This window comes from Pipistrellus hanaki (genome assembly GCF_964339955.1).
Source record: "Pipistrellus hanaki genome assembly, chromosome: 4".
In the NCBI taxonomy this organism is placed as follows: Eukaryota; Metazoa; Chordata; class Mammalia; order Chiroptera; family Vespertilionidae; genus Pipistrellus; species Pipistrellus hanaki.
This window is the reverse complement of record NC_140506.1, coordinates 33,299,723-33,311,974: the sequence shown is the minus strand read 5'-3', so window position 1 is coordinate 33,311,974 and position 12,252 is coordinate 33,299,723. Positions and strand designations below refer to the sequence as shown.

General features: G+C 46.0%; 1 pseudogene across 1 annotated transcript; it reads left to right on the top strand.

The window, feature by feature from the left end:
* Window positions 1-6,843: 6,843 nt before the first annotated feature.
* LOC311621078 (large ribosomal subunit protein eL21-like) lies at window positions 6,844-10,684 on the top strand (annotated as a pseudogene). The gene is made up of 3 exons: window positions 6,844-6,961; window positions 8,273-8,435; window positions 10,222-10,684. The product of its transcript is annotated as a large ribosomal subunit protein eL21-like (transcript).
* Window positions 10,685-12,252: the final 1,568 nt, after the last annotated feature.

Sequence of the window (12,252 nt, the reverse complement as noted above, 5' to 3'; positions counted from 1 at the left end):
AGCAGTTCTGTCAGAGTGCCATGATTGTACATATTAAAAGCTTCATTCATTCATTCATTCATTCATCAATTATTTATTCGCTGTCTACTGTGTTCCAGAAACTGCTTGGCTAGGAAAGTTTCTTGCAACCTTGTAGGAAGAGGGAGTGTGCCCGAGGGGCTTCAAAAGTACACAGGACAAGCATAGGAAGGGGGCGAGAAAGGGAGAGATGGCCCTGGCAGGCTGTCCCAGATGGTCCATAGCATGGAGAAGAGTGGTGCCTCCAGAAAGGGAGGGGCAGAAAGGCTGAACTGAAAAAGAACAAGAAACAAAAACACTCAAAACTGAACCCAACAAGCCACACCAAATAAGCCGACACGCAGATGACCGTCTTGCAAGACGCACGAGTGGGAGCCGGATGCCAGCCCGGCGGACAGGGAGCCGGAGCTTGCACATGGAGAGCAAGCACCAGCCGAGGGCAGAACACTGCGGTACGGACAGCGCCCAGCGACCTTGACTTCCTCAGCGTCCCCTCCGCTTCCCAAGTAATCTGACAACTCAGAAGACAGTGGCAGGCCAATCAGCAAGACTGGCTGATTCCAGTTCGGGGTTAGGGCAAGTGTCCTGTCTCTGAGCTCAGAATTTCTAGTGGAGCTTCGCCAATGTCTAAACCTCAGTGTCTTCATCTGCAAAATGGGGAGAACAAGAGAGCCAACCACTCAGAATGGCTTTAGAGCAAGGATGGATAACAGGAAATGGCTGTACAAACTGTGCACATAACAGCAATTTGCATCTGGTTACAGCAATGACGGAGGGCTATCCCTTCGGGGTGTCTGGGAAGAGGGTGCTGCTCGGTCTCAATGGGGATGTGACAGAAACAAGCCAGGGGAGGGGACTGCACTCCCACCTCTGGGGTCCTCACCTGCCCAAGCAAATTAAGCAAGATACAGCGATCCTTTACCGAGGTCTGTGAGCCCACCCCCCAAAGACCTGCCGCTCCCTGGACCCCCCCAGCACACACTTGCACACAAGCTTCAAGGCTCCTGTGGATAGGAACTGAGGTAGGGGAAGACAGAAAGGAAAGTGGCCAGGAGGCCTCTTTCTGAAGAAAAAGGATTCCTCCTAGTATAGGGGAGGGGAAAAGGTGGGGGGTTGGCCAGACAACGCCTCTGCCAATCTAACACATCATCATACAACAAGGGCAAGGCCACAAAGGACCTCCTGAGGTCTCTGAAGAGAGGGGAAACTGAGGTTTAAGAAAGAAAAGGTGCCAAAACCGGTTTGGCTCAATGGATAGAGCGTTGGCTTGGGGACTGAAAGGTCCCAGGTTTGATTCCGATCAAGGGCATGTACCTTGGTTATGGGCATATCCCCAGTAAGGGGTATGCAAGAGGCAGCTGATCGATGACTCTCTCTCATCAATGTTTCTAACTCTATCTCTCTCTCTTCCTCTCTGTACAAAATCAATGAAATATATTTTAAAAGAAAGAAAGAAAGAAAGAAAGAAAGAAAGAAAGAAAGAAAGAAAGAAAGAAAAGGTCATTAGTGCCATTAAGGGGCCAGCCAGCTGGTTGGCCAATGGGAGCAGTGTCCTAGCCAGGCCACATCCAGAGTTCCCGGAAACAGCCACAGCAGCAGGCAGGAAATGGTCCAGAGTGTACCCTTAGGAAGTCGGAGAGCCTGTGGAAAGATACGCAGAGGATCTGGAAAGCATTCAGAGATGCAAGCCAAAAATGAGGAGAAGACAGGGAGGCTGGGTGGTAAAGGGTAGGGCCAGTCATCACCTCGCAGTGGGTGGGCAGGGCAAGGGCAGTGAGAACATCCACCCTTAGAATAGTTTAAAAAAAAAAAAATGATCCTCACTAATTAACCTGGGGTGTACTCTTTAATTAATTCATTTGCATAAGGAAGTCCCTGGGAGTCTGGAAATTCATGTCCAACAAAGGATGTCAGTGGAGATGTGAGAACCAACTTGGATGGAGCACCTCCGTTCGTTGTCATTCCCCGGAACAGAGGCATCACCTCAGAGCACTGCTGAGACCCGCCCCAGCAGAACCACTCTGAGGGACTGCTTGCTGGTCACAGCCCCGAAGGGAAGGAAGATGTGTGTTGTTCACAAGGCCTCACCTGGTATACCGAGATGAGCACTGGGAACTTTTGACCCTTCCTTTTATGTCTTCTAATAGTCTGAATATCCCATTAGACGTCATCAGCCCAATTGTAGCTGGCCGGAATGTCAAGAAGGAGTTAGATGCCTAAAGATGATAGTAGGGCTATGAAAAGAAAATAAACAAGTGCTACGAATGGCCCCTGATTATGGTTTTTAATCCTAGTTTTTCCCCTTAATCCAAAGGTTGTCAATCAAGGTAAGAATATTGACATAGAGATTCCTAGATAGAAGCCTCTTTATCAGGATAAATGGTTAGAGAAACCCAGGACAACCCTCCTGCTTCCTGCTCCACCCCACCCCCGAACCCCACCACCACATCTACCCCAATTCTAGGCTATTTCTTTCTTTTTCAAAAAATATATTTTATTGATTTTTTACATAGAGAAAGAGAGGGGGATAGAGAGTTAGAAACATTGATGAGAGAGAAACATCAATTAGCTGCCTCCTGCACACCCCCTACTGGGGATGTGTCCACAACCAAGGTACATGCCCTTGATCAGGATCGAACCTGGGACCTTTCAGTCTGCAGGCCGACACTCTATCCACTGAGCCAAGCCAGTTAGGGCTAGGCTATTTCTCATAGCGAGGGTTCTGCAGACTTGGGGAATTTTTGAAGAGAAAAATAATGGATGTATTAGATTCTTCTAGAATTGATCCTAGACACCTGACCTTTGCTGGGACCCCAAAATCATTCATCTGGGAAGAGACAGAGCAAGGATGGGAATCTGGGATGTTCAAGAGAGACCCACAGCAATTAATTAGCACAGAACCTTTGTGCCTGATTCTCTACTTACAGTTGAAGAGGAGAAAGAGCTGAGGATTGGTCAGTGAGCCTTCACGCCTGGTCGGCGTTCTCCTCACAGCTGTTTCCAAATACTCTCCCCATCTCATGTGTGTGCAGCTTGGGCACTTCTCAGTCCCCTTCCCCTCAGGCGCCGGCCCAGGAGCTGTGCAGGCCAGACACAGGGGCTGCTTCACTTTAACACAGTGCAGCACATGGGCATAGCCTGACAGTGTGGAACTGCCAGGTTAATACTGCCTTTACCATTCCAACCAAATCTTAGACAGTAGAGAGTTGATTGTACATTCAGAGCTGACATGGAAGAAATTGGTTCTAGAAGAGAAATATCTCTTCTATCTCATGCCCCTTAAAGCAGAAGCTACAACCTGCAACCTGAAAAAAAAGATGCTCCAAAAATGCAGAATCCTTGTGATAGGAAACGTAAGAAACTCTGATTATTTGAAATGATTCTGACGCTTCAAGGTCCTTAGGGAGATGTTTTATCAGAAAATACTCTGGGCCGGAAACACTCTGCCGGATCCCCCAAGAGGAGAAGAGGCACGTCAGACTGACAAACTGAGAGCAATAACGTATAAATAATTTAGAACTCCTTGGTATTATCCTGCCTACTCACCATGTATGTCCTTAATAATTAAATCAGCCCAGTCTGTAAAGAAATTCTCTCTACGCAACTTAAATCGTTCTCCCTGCTCTGCCTGTGAAAAACAGGACAGCAGTTCCTGTTTGGAACTGGTCCTTCCCGAGTGAGGACATTCATTTGCAACGAGACATTTTCCTGCTGTTGTTGGTTTCCATGGATGTGTTCTGCACATGCTCAGTGAGCACCGTGGCTCTGACCAGGACTCTCCTTAAGGTACAATAGCTGTTCTAGTGTTTTATGTCTATTGACATAATTCCCACAGCAATCTTATCACCTCCTGTTATTTCTCTATTTTACAGATGAAGAAAATGGTTAAATAACTTGACTAGAAAGCTCCCTTCACACCTGCCTGCCCCCAACAGTGATAGATCATTGGCTGGCATATTCACCATGGGAACAAGGCTGTATATAACTCACCATGGTGTTAACTGGGTTCATTTTGTGTAAAAAAAAAAAAAAAAAAAAAAAAAAAAAAAAAGGTCTGTTTCAGAAGGAGATGGTCCCTTTAAATATCGATAACAGTCCTGCTAAATCATTCACACCCGGGCAGCCTTGGGAGCAGGGGGGGGGGGGGGGGGGGGGGGAGAAGGAAAGCGACTGGGTAATTGAAAATAGCTGGGGAATAGGGCATCAGCTGCTTCCAATCAGAAGGACAGAGGGACACCAGGGCAGAAGAGTTAGAAGTCTAGGAAAGGGAATTGGAGCAAGTTCAGGTTGTGCAGAATCCAGTTTGTTTCAGAAATGGAAATGATTGCAGGAAGGTTAGAGAGAAGTCAGTACAGTAGATGAAAAGGCCGGAGTTGAACAGAGACTCCCAAGATCCAAAAAATGGTAAGATCAGGTAAATTCACAACATTGTGACACTAAATAGCTTCATTGCAAAGTAGGGTTTACAATGGAATTCATGCCCTGAGGCTTTGCCTCTTTAAAATGCCTGAGCAGGACAAACAAACCAGAGGCGTCACATGTTGGGATAACACACAGTATGACTATTTTACTGTACACTCTTATTTCCTGTCTCACTTGCATATGCTATTTATTTGGCCTTGTTTTTCAATTTTCAGTTAACATTTAATATTATTTTATATTAGTGTCAGGTGTATAGCATAGTGGTTAGACAATCCTACGCTTTACAAAGTGTTTCCCCTGATATTTCCAGTACCCATTGGCACCGTATGTAATTACTGTAATATTGTTCATTATACTCCCTAGGCTGTACTTTACATCTCCGTGACTATTTTGTAGCTACCAATCTAAACTTCTCAGTTCCTTCACCATTTTCACCCAGTCCCCCAGACCTTCTCCCCTATGGCAGCCATCAGTTGGTTCTCTGTGTCTATGAGTCCATTTCTCTTTTGTTTACTTTTTAATATTGTTCTTTAGATTCCATATGTAAGTAAAATCATGTGGTATTTGTCTTTCTCTGATTTATTTTACTTAGCACAATACCCCCTAGGTCCATCCATGCTGTTGCAAATGGTAAGATTTTGTTATTTTTTATGGCCAAATAATATTTCATTTTTGTCTAGTATGTTCCACAGCTTTTTTTTTTTTTATCTACTTGTCTATTCATGGATATTTGTCTTTTTAAGTGAGATATAATGTGTAAAGTACACAAATCCTATGCGTATAGCTTAATGAACATACTAGTACACTCGTCAACTCCGCTCCGCACTCACAATTATGGCCTCCATTACTGCCTATGCTCCACAGTATTGCCTAGGACCCCTGACTTCACGGTGGGTGTGTAGAATAAGCAAGTACAATGGAACCTCTTGAACGGTCTCTTTTCATAGTCCAGGGATGGTGAGAAAGACAAATGACTCATTTTGCTTTTAAGAATGATGAAACAGTTTTCAAAATAGGCCATATTCATAACCTTATTTGTTCTTAGCACTTTCAGAAGTAATTAGAACATCCTCTCTGAGTGCAAAGGTGTTGGAGGTGACCATTTTATTGCAGGAGACCATTTCTCTGGGAGCCTGGTGTCCCTTTCTGTCTCCCCCCCCCCCCCCCCCCCGGGCCTCTGCAGCTTTCTCCTTCAGGCTGCCATGGCCCCGCACCTGCTCTGAGGTGTCTGACCTGGTTCTGTGGCTGTGCGTGCTAATCAACAGCCTGCAAACCATCTCTGCACTCCACTTTGGAAGGAGCACACTCAGTGGTATTTTATTACAATTGGCTCTCTTTGCATTTCAACTGAATATTGTAATATCACAGAAGGTCTTCAAAAGAATGCAAGGAGTATATGCTGCCTTTTCTCTCAATCAGAGCCATAGGGGAAGGGTCCGGGGGTGGGAGGAGGGAGGGGCAGAGGTATTTTATAGGGTGGATGTAAGGGTGTGAAGAACAGAATATTTCTAGGTTAGCTTGGGTAAGCGTGGGCTTGGCTGGGAGATTGCACATTGAGCAATAATAGAGAGAGTATCTCAGGGACTTTGGACAAGAACTATCCTGGGCCAACCTCCATGGATAATGGAGCTGGAGGGCAGTTCTGGACCACAAGGCTGTGTGCCCCACCCATGAGGGCTTCATGGGTGCTTCCCCTCTGTTTATGCTCTATTTTCCTCTGCATCTCTTCTGACATAATCCTGTAAGTTTCTGAACTTCCTAGTTACATTTTGGAGGGAGTTGATTGGTGGGAGAATTACTTTTCTCAGACCAGCCTATGGGTCAGCTGCTCTTAGGTCAAGTGTCTGCCAGATATTTCAGAGGTAGCCAGGAGAAGCTGGGTTGTTATGCATGACTTCAAATGAGCTGCCTACATCTGTCCCCTCCCCAGAGGCTGCTTTTTCTCCTAAGTGAGTCTATAGTTGTGGCAGTCATCATGGTTAACATGTCAACAAGAAGAAAAATGTGCTGAATGAGCAGTTGGGTTTGTCTTCTTCCAAGATTTATTCCAAGTATGGCTCCCAGGGGAAAGACAGTGGCTGTGAGCTGAGACCTCAGTGAACTCACAGGTAGGTATTGCCTATCAGCTTATGACTATAAGATGGCAACTAAACTTTCAAAAAACCACACCTGTGAATTTTCAACCTACGTTTTCATACGGATTAATCAACTATTTCTATAACAACACTGCATAACAACTCTCATTCTTGCATCTGAGTTGTGGCTCTGTTGGGCTCAGCTGACCTAAATTGGAGTCAGCTATGCGTGGCCCTAGGCTGCAAGTCAGAGTCAAGTCTGCCCCTGAGTCTCTCATTTGGGATCTAGGATGAAGAAGCAACTGGGGACGTGTCCCTCTCATGGAGGATGGAAGAACTGCAGGAGATGGAGCCAACCTCTACATGCACCATTAAAGCCTCTAATCATATTGTATCTGCCAAACCTTCAGTGGCCAAGGCAGGTCACACAGCCAAGCCCAACATGCGTAAGGAAGTATACTCTTCTCATGGGTTGAAGGTGTAGGGGAGAGGGAATATTTGTTGAACGATGACATAATCGACGAGGCCGTGTCTTTCTCCCTGCTGCCCTGAATCACAGTCTCATTGCCAAACAAAACAGTTGACGGCACTCCAGCTGACACTGTAACCTCCTTGAAAGATGAAACCACATCTCAATTTCTTTTGTGCTCAACTTCAACATATCTAACCCTAAGTACCCCTCTCTGAAGGTGCTCAATAAAATGCCCTTTAACTTATCTAAGTTATCAAAGTTCTCGACTAGGATAAGCATCAAGCAACATGGGACTATGGTCAAATCAATATTTTCTCTGCTTGAAAAGTTTTGTGTATATAGAAGATAAAATGGCGTAATGCCATGAAGAGCATGGGTTCTAACGTCAAAAGGCCTAGGTTCTAATCCTAATTCACAACTTCCTAGCTGTGTGACTTTGGGCAAGTTGCTGAGCCACTCTGTCTCAGTCTCTTCATCTATAGAGTGACAATAATAGTGACTGCCTGATCGGGGTGTCCTGAGGGTGACATGGCATATTCATGGGAAGTCCATCAAGGAGGGCCTGCCCCATGGTAAGTATTGAGTTGTTGAAAGCAAGTTTAAAAAAATAAGTAAGCAACAGCAGGGGGTGAGGGCATGTATGGAAGTGGCGGGTGGGGGGGGGGGTAATGGAGAGGGATATGGACACATATGTAATACCTTCATCAAAAAAAAATCAGTAAGCAATGTGTGCCTGTAAAGAGAGGCAGGACCATAAAGCAGAAAGCTGGAATTTGGAGTTTAAAAAGTGTTGAGTCCCACCTCTTCTCGTCGCACCACCTATGACCTTGACAGAGTCCCTCACCTGGGGAATAATGGCTCCCCTCCCCTCGGTATGAGGATCGGGTGATGTGTGTGAAGGCACCTCTGTAAAGTGAAAACCATCAGAAAAATGAGCTGCTTTTATAAAAATTATTTCATTTTTTTTGCATTGCTTCTCTGATGTCAACTAATGGACGGTGAAGGACACTCCTAATTCCAGTTTTAGAGGCGTGTCAATGACACGCATTTCTCCCGAGCTCTTGGTGGCATTCATCATCGCCCTCTCTAATCTGGCAGACACCCAGCAAGCTGATCCTCACAGATGCCCACAGACAGGAGTGTGTCCCTCTTTCCCAAACGACTCGGACTTTTCAAAATTCCACAACATTGACAATGGACTTGAGATTTTTGCTGAGTATTTGCTTTGTGCTGCTGTTTGGCCTGTACCTGTGGTCTTCACTTTCCTTCCTCCCATCCCCTGTAGATCCCCTGCATTCCACTGAAGCTGCTCTGGTCAAGGTCACGGATGGCTGTAGCATTGCCAACCCCAGTGGTCACTGCTCAGCAAACCTCACTCAACCTATCAGCAGTTTGGATTTAATAATTGACCACTGCCTCCTCTTTGAAAGACTTTCTTCAACTAACCTGTGAGACATAAGCCTCCTGCTTCTCCTTCTCCCGCCAGGCTGCTCCTTCTCCATTTTCTAAATCGGAGGATGGTCCTCAGATCTCTTGTCACCTCTGTGTGCACTCACTCCCTGGGTGATCTCATTCAACCCAGTGGCCTTAAATACCATCTCCTTGTAGACAACGCCACAATTTAATTCTTTAGCTTAGACATCACCCCCTCCTCCACCCCCCACCACCAACAGGGCCATAAATCCAACTGTGGGCTTGTCACCTCCACTTAGGTGGCTAAGTGATGTCTCAGATGTGACGGGTTCAAAACTAGGCTCCTGCTGTCCTGACCTTAATCTGTTTTCCTGTCCCCCAAACCCCACCCCGTCTGCCAATTCTAAGTAAACAGCAACTCTGTTCTTATTGCTCAGGACAAAAACATAGGAATCATTCTCATTCCTCTCTCTCCCTCTCTTAAGCCCCATCTGCAATTTATCAGTAATCCCTTAGGCTCTATCTTCACGTTACATTCAGAATCTAACTCCATTTTCTTTAACAACCTCTTCCTTTTGCACCCTCAGCTGAGCCAGTATCATCACTCACCTGGATTACTGAAATGACTTCCTATTTCTACCCTTGTGCTACCCTTGTCCCTCTCCCAAGAAGCCAGGTCATTTAAAAAGATTAGCCAAGTATGTCATTCTCTTGCTGAATATCCTTCCGTGCTTTCCAGAATAAAACCCCAAATCCTTACTCTGACCTGCAAGAACCTCTACGTTCCAGCCCCCATTCACCCCTCTGGCCTCTTTTCATATTCTCCCTCTGGCTATTGGCTTACTCTGCTCGGTGCGCTGGTCTCCTTGCTCCTCCTTGGACACACCAACCAGCTCCACTGGCCATCAGCACACCCTACTTTCAAAGCACTGTGTGACCAGTGTGTGTCCCCAGAAATGGGATTTTGAAACTTACTTTCTCCTTTATGCTTTTTAAAACTTCTCTAATTATTTTTGATGGCCGCTATACATTTATTTCATAATCAGGAAATAAATAGGATTTAAGCCAAGATCATAAAGGACAGCGCTGTGTATTTAAGTGCTGTTGCTTCACTACATCGTAAATAGGCTGTCTCGTCAGTGCAGGCTCCTCCAGCAGCCCAGACAACGATCCAGCCACAGGGAGGCCCACGCCAAGCCCACCCTCTCCTCTGGGTCTCGTCCCCCCAACTCTGCTTCCTTTTCATTCCCCCACAATACCCCAGTTAATGAGCTTCACACCAGGCTAGTGATAACGGATCTCCCAGTGAAGATTCTGACTCACCAGATTAAAATGAAATGAAATGCATTTTAATATGTAACCTAGCATGATGGGTAAATTGATATTTTCCCCTTGTGAGTGGCATTACCTGTCATTCTAAAAATTAATCTCATTGAAGAGATGCTTAAAATATGGAGCAATAGCACAGTTCTTCAGCCCAAGCCATTAAAGGGTAATTTTTATGTGTGAGTGATGATTCTCAATACTATCAATGCTAGTTTCCTTTTGAGCTATTAGTTACTCTCTCTCTCTTTTTTTTTTATCAGCTGCTACAGAGACGTACCTTCTGGTTTCACTGTGCTCTCTCTGTAAAGTGGAAACAGAGGCTATTGGCCTAGTTAAACTTAATATAAACAACAAGAGGTTCTTCAGGTTCAGTAAACGATAAAGGTCAGGATAGGATGGTTGAGGTATCTCCCTCAGGGGCTGCAGGTGCATATAAATAAGGTGACTCCCACTTCCTCCAGGCCACACCTCCACCTCCCAGTAATTCCCCAAAAGGCCCAACACAAAGGGAGAGAGGAGAGGCATCTGCTGTATGTTCTCTAGGCCTCTTAGAAAACATGGAGTTGTTCCTCCGGCCATATATATGCGAATCTGTGGTAGACACCAAGGGAGCGGGCGCTATTCAAACAGGAATGCCCCACAAATGTTACCATGGCAGAGCTGGCTGGGTCCACAGTGTCACCCAGCAAGCGGTGGGCATTGTTGTAAACAAGCAAGTTAAGGGCAACATTCTTGCCAGGAGAATTAATGTACATATTACACATTTTAAGAGCCGAGTTAGCTTCCTGAAACATGTGAAGGAAAACGATCAGAAAAAGAAGCCAAAGAGAAAGGCACCTGGGTTCAACTGAAGCGCCAGACTGCTCCACCCAGAGGAGCTTACTTTGGGAGAACCGATGGGAAGGAGCCTGAGCTGCTGGAACCCAATCCCTGTGAACTCATGGCATGCTACCGGTAAACAAATGAAAGATCTCCGTGCTGTTGTTTGTTTTCTAAATGTGACTCCTATTTTCTTTGGAAGAAAAATGACATGCTGTGCCAGTCATTGTAGCACTGCTAGCGGCACTAGTTTCAACTTCATTTTAAAAATCCTGAAAGATAATTAGACAAAGAATTGTGGCCTGAGGTGAGAGACGGAGTGGGGAGACCCAGTCATCAAAGATTTTATTATGTGTTTCAAACCCTTTGTGTGTGTCTTTCAGGCTCTACAGAAATATGCGGCTGAGCTCTGCGTTTGAATGTCGGTGGCCTTTACAGGCCTCTGCAGTTTGTTCTGTGCCTTGGAGAGCTCTGTAGACTCTCGAACAGACTTTGTTCAGCCTCAGGCCTTGTCCTGTGTTTGTACTTGTGCTTGATACTGGATTACCCCATCCAAGGCCAGGGAGCCTGTGACATAAGGAAGGCAAATCTTTTACCCAGCATTACTCAGCTGTCCTGTGCTTAGAAATGCAATAGATACACATCATGGGAGTAGCCTGTGGTTTACAGAACTCCACCAGACTTCACCAAGATTTATTGGTTCCGTGTAAGAGAAACACCAAATGTGGATGGTTTGCCTTCTTTTCTGCAGAGAGTTTGACCCCTGGGCCACTGTAGGTAACTCAGACCTCTACTTTCTCATTTTGGAAATGGTGTGTGTTCCCACCTCCTCTACCTTAACACCGATCAACTGTGCTGTCACGGCCTGTCAGCCCCAGGGACCATGTCTGTCTTGTGTGTTGTTGTCACCCAGAGCCCAGTGCAGAGTTTGGCACGTGAAAATGCTCAATAAATATTTGTTGAATAAATGGATAGGGAATTAACAGATGAATGCTGTCACATCTCTCTGCGAGTCCCAACGAATGTTTTCTCCGACCTTGCCTCCGGATTGCCCGCAGCTCTGAGTGCACACACGACTCGCTGAGGAGGAGGCTGGATGCCCCGACTTCCCACAAGCTCCTCCTCACCATGGGCTTGGCTCTGCATTTGCAAAAAGCCCCGACCTTGTCATTTCTGCCCAGGCCTTGGGAACTTGGTGTTGCAGTTCCTGATGAATCAAAAACACAAGGCAGGACTTCGTAATCGTGTAAGCAATATGCTAATTGACCAATGACTCTAAATGTCCTGGGCGTGTCCCCCAGCACTGTCATCTAAGCCTTATGGCTGTTCCTTTTCATTACCACAAATGTCTGCGTGAAGAAGGGGTGGTCCCTTGGCTGGCACAAGGTAGAGCCACCCAAGAAGTTTCAGATCCTACTCTTTGTTATTTGTCCCTTACCACTGTGTTCCTGAATTTTCATTACGTCCTGGACAGTGGGGTCTCTCATCTCGTGTTCAATTTGCAAAGTGGTCAGAGCTGCTCTTCTCCAGGAGAAATCAGCCCTAGGCTCCAGGTGTGCAGAATAGAAGAAAGCCAAGTTCCACCACTGGTCCTACCAGTAACCACGGCAACCAGTACGTCCCCAACCAAACAGCAAGAGCAGAGCCTCCACCGAGGCCTTCCAGGCAGCAGCATTTCCAGACAACCCAAGACCAAGCCCTTGTGGA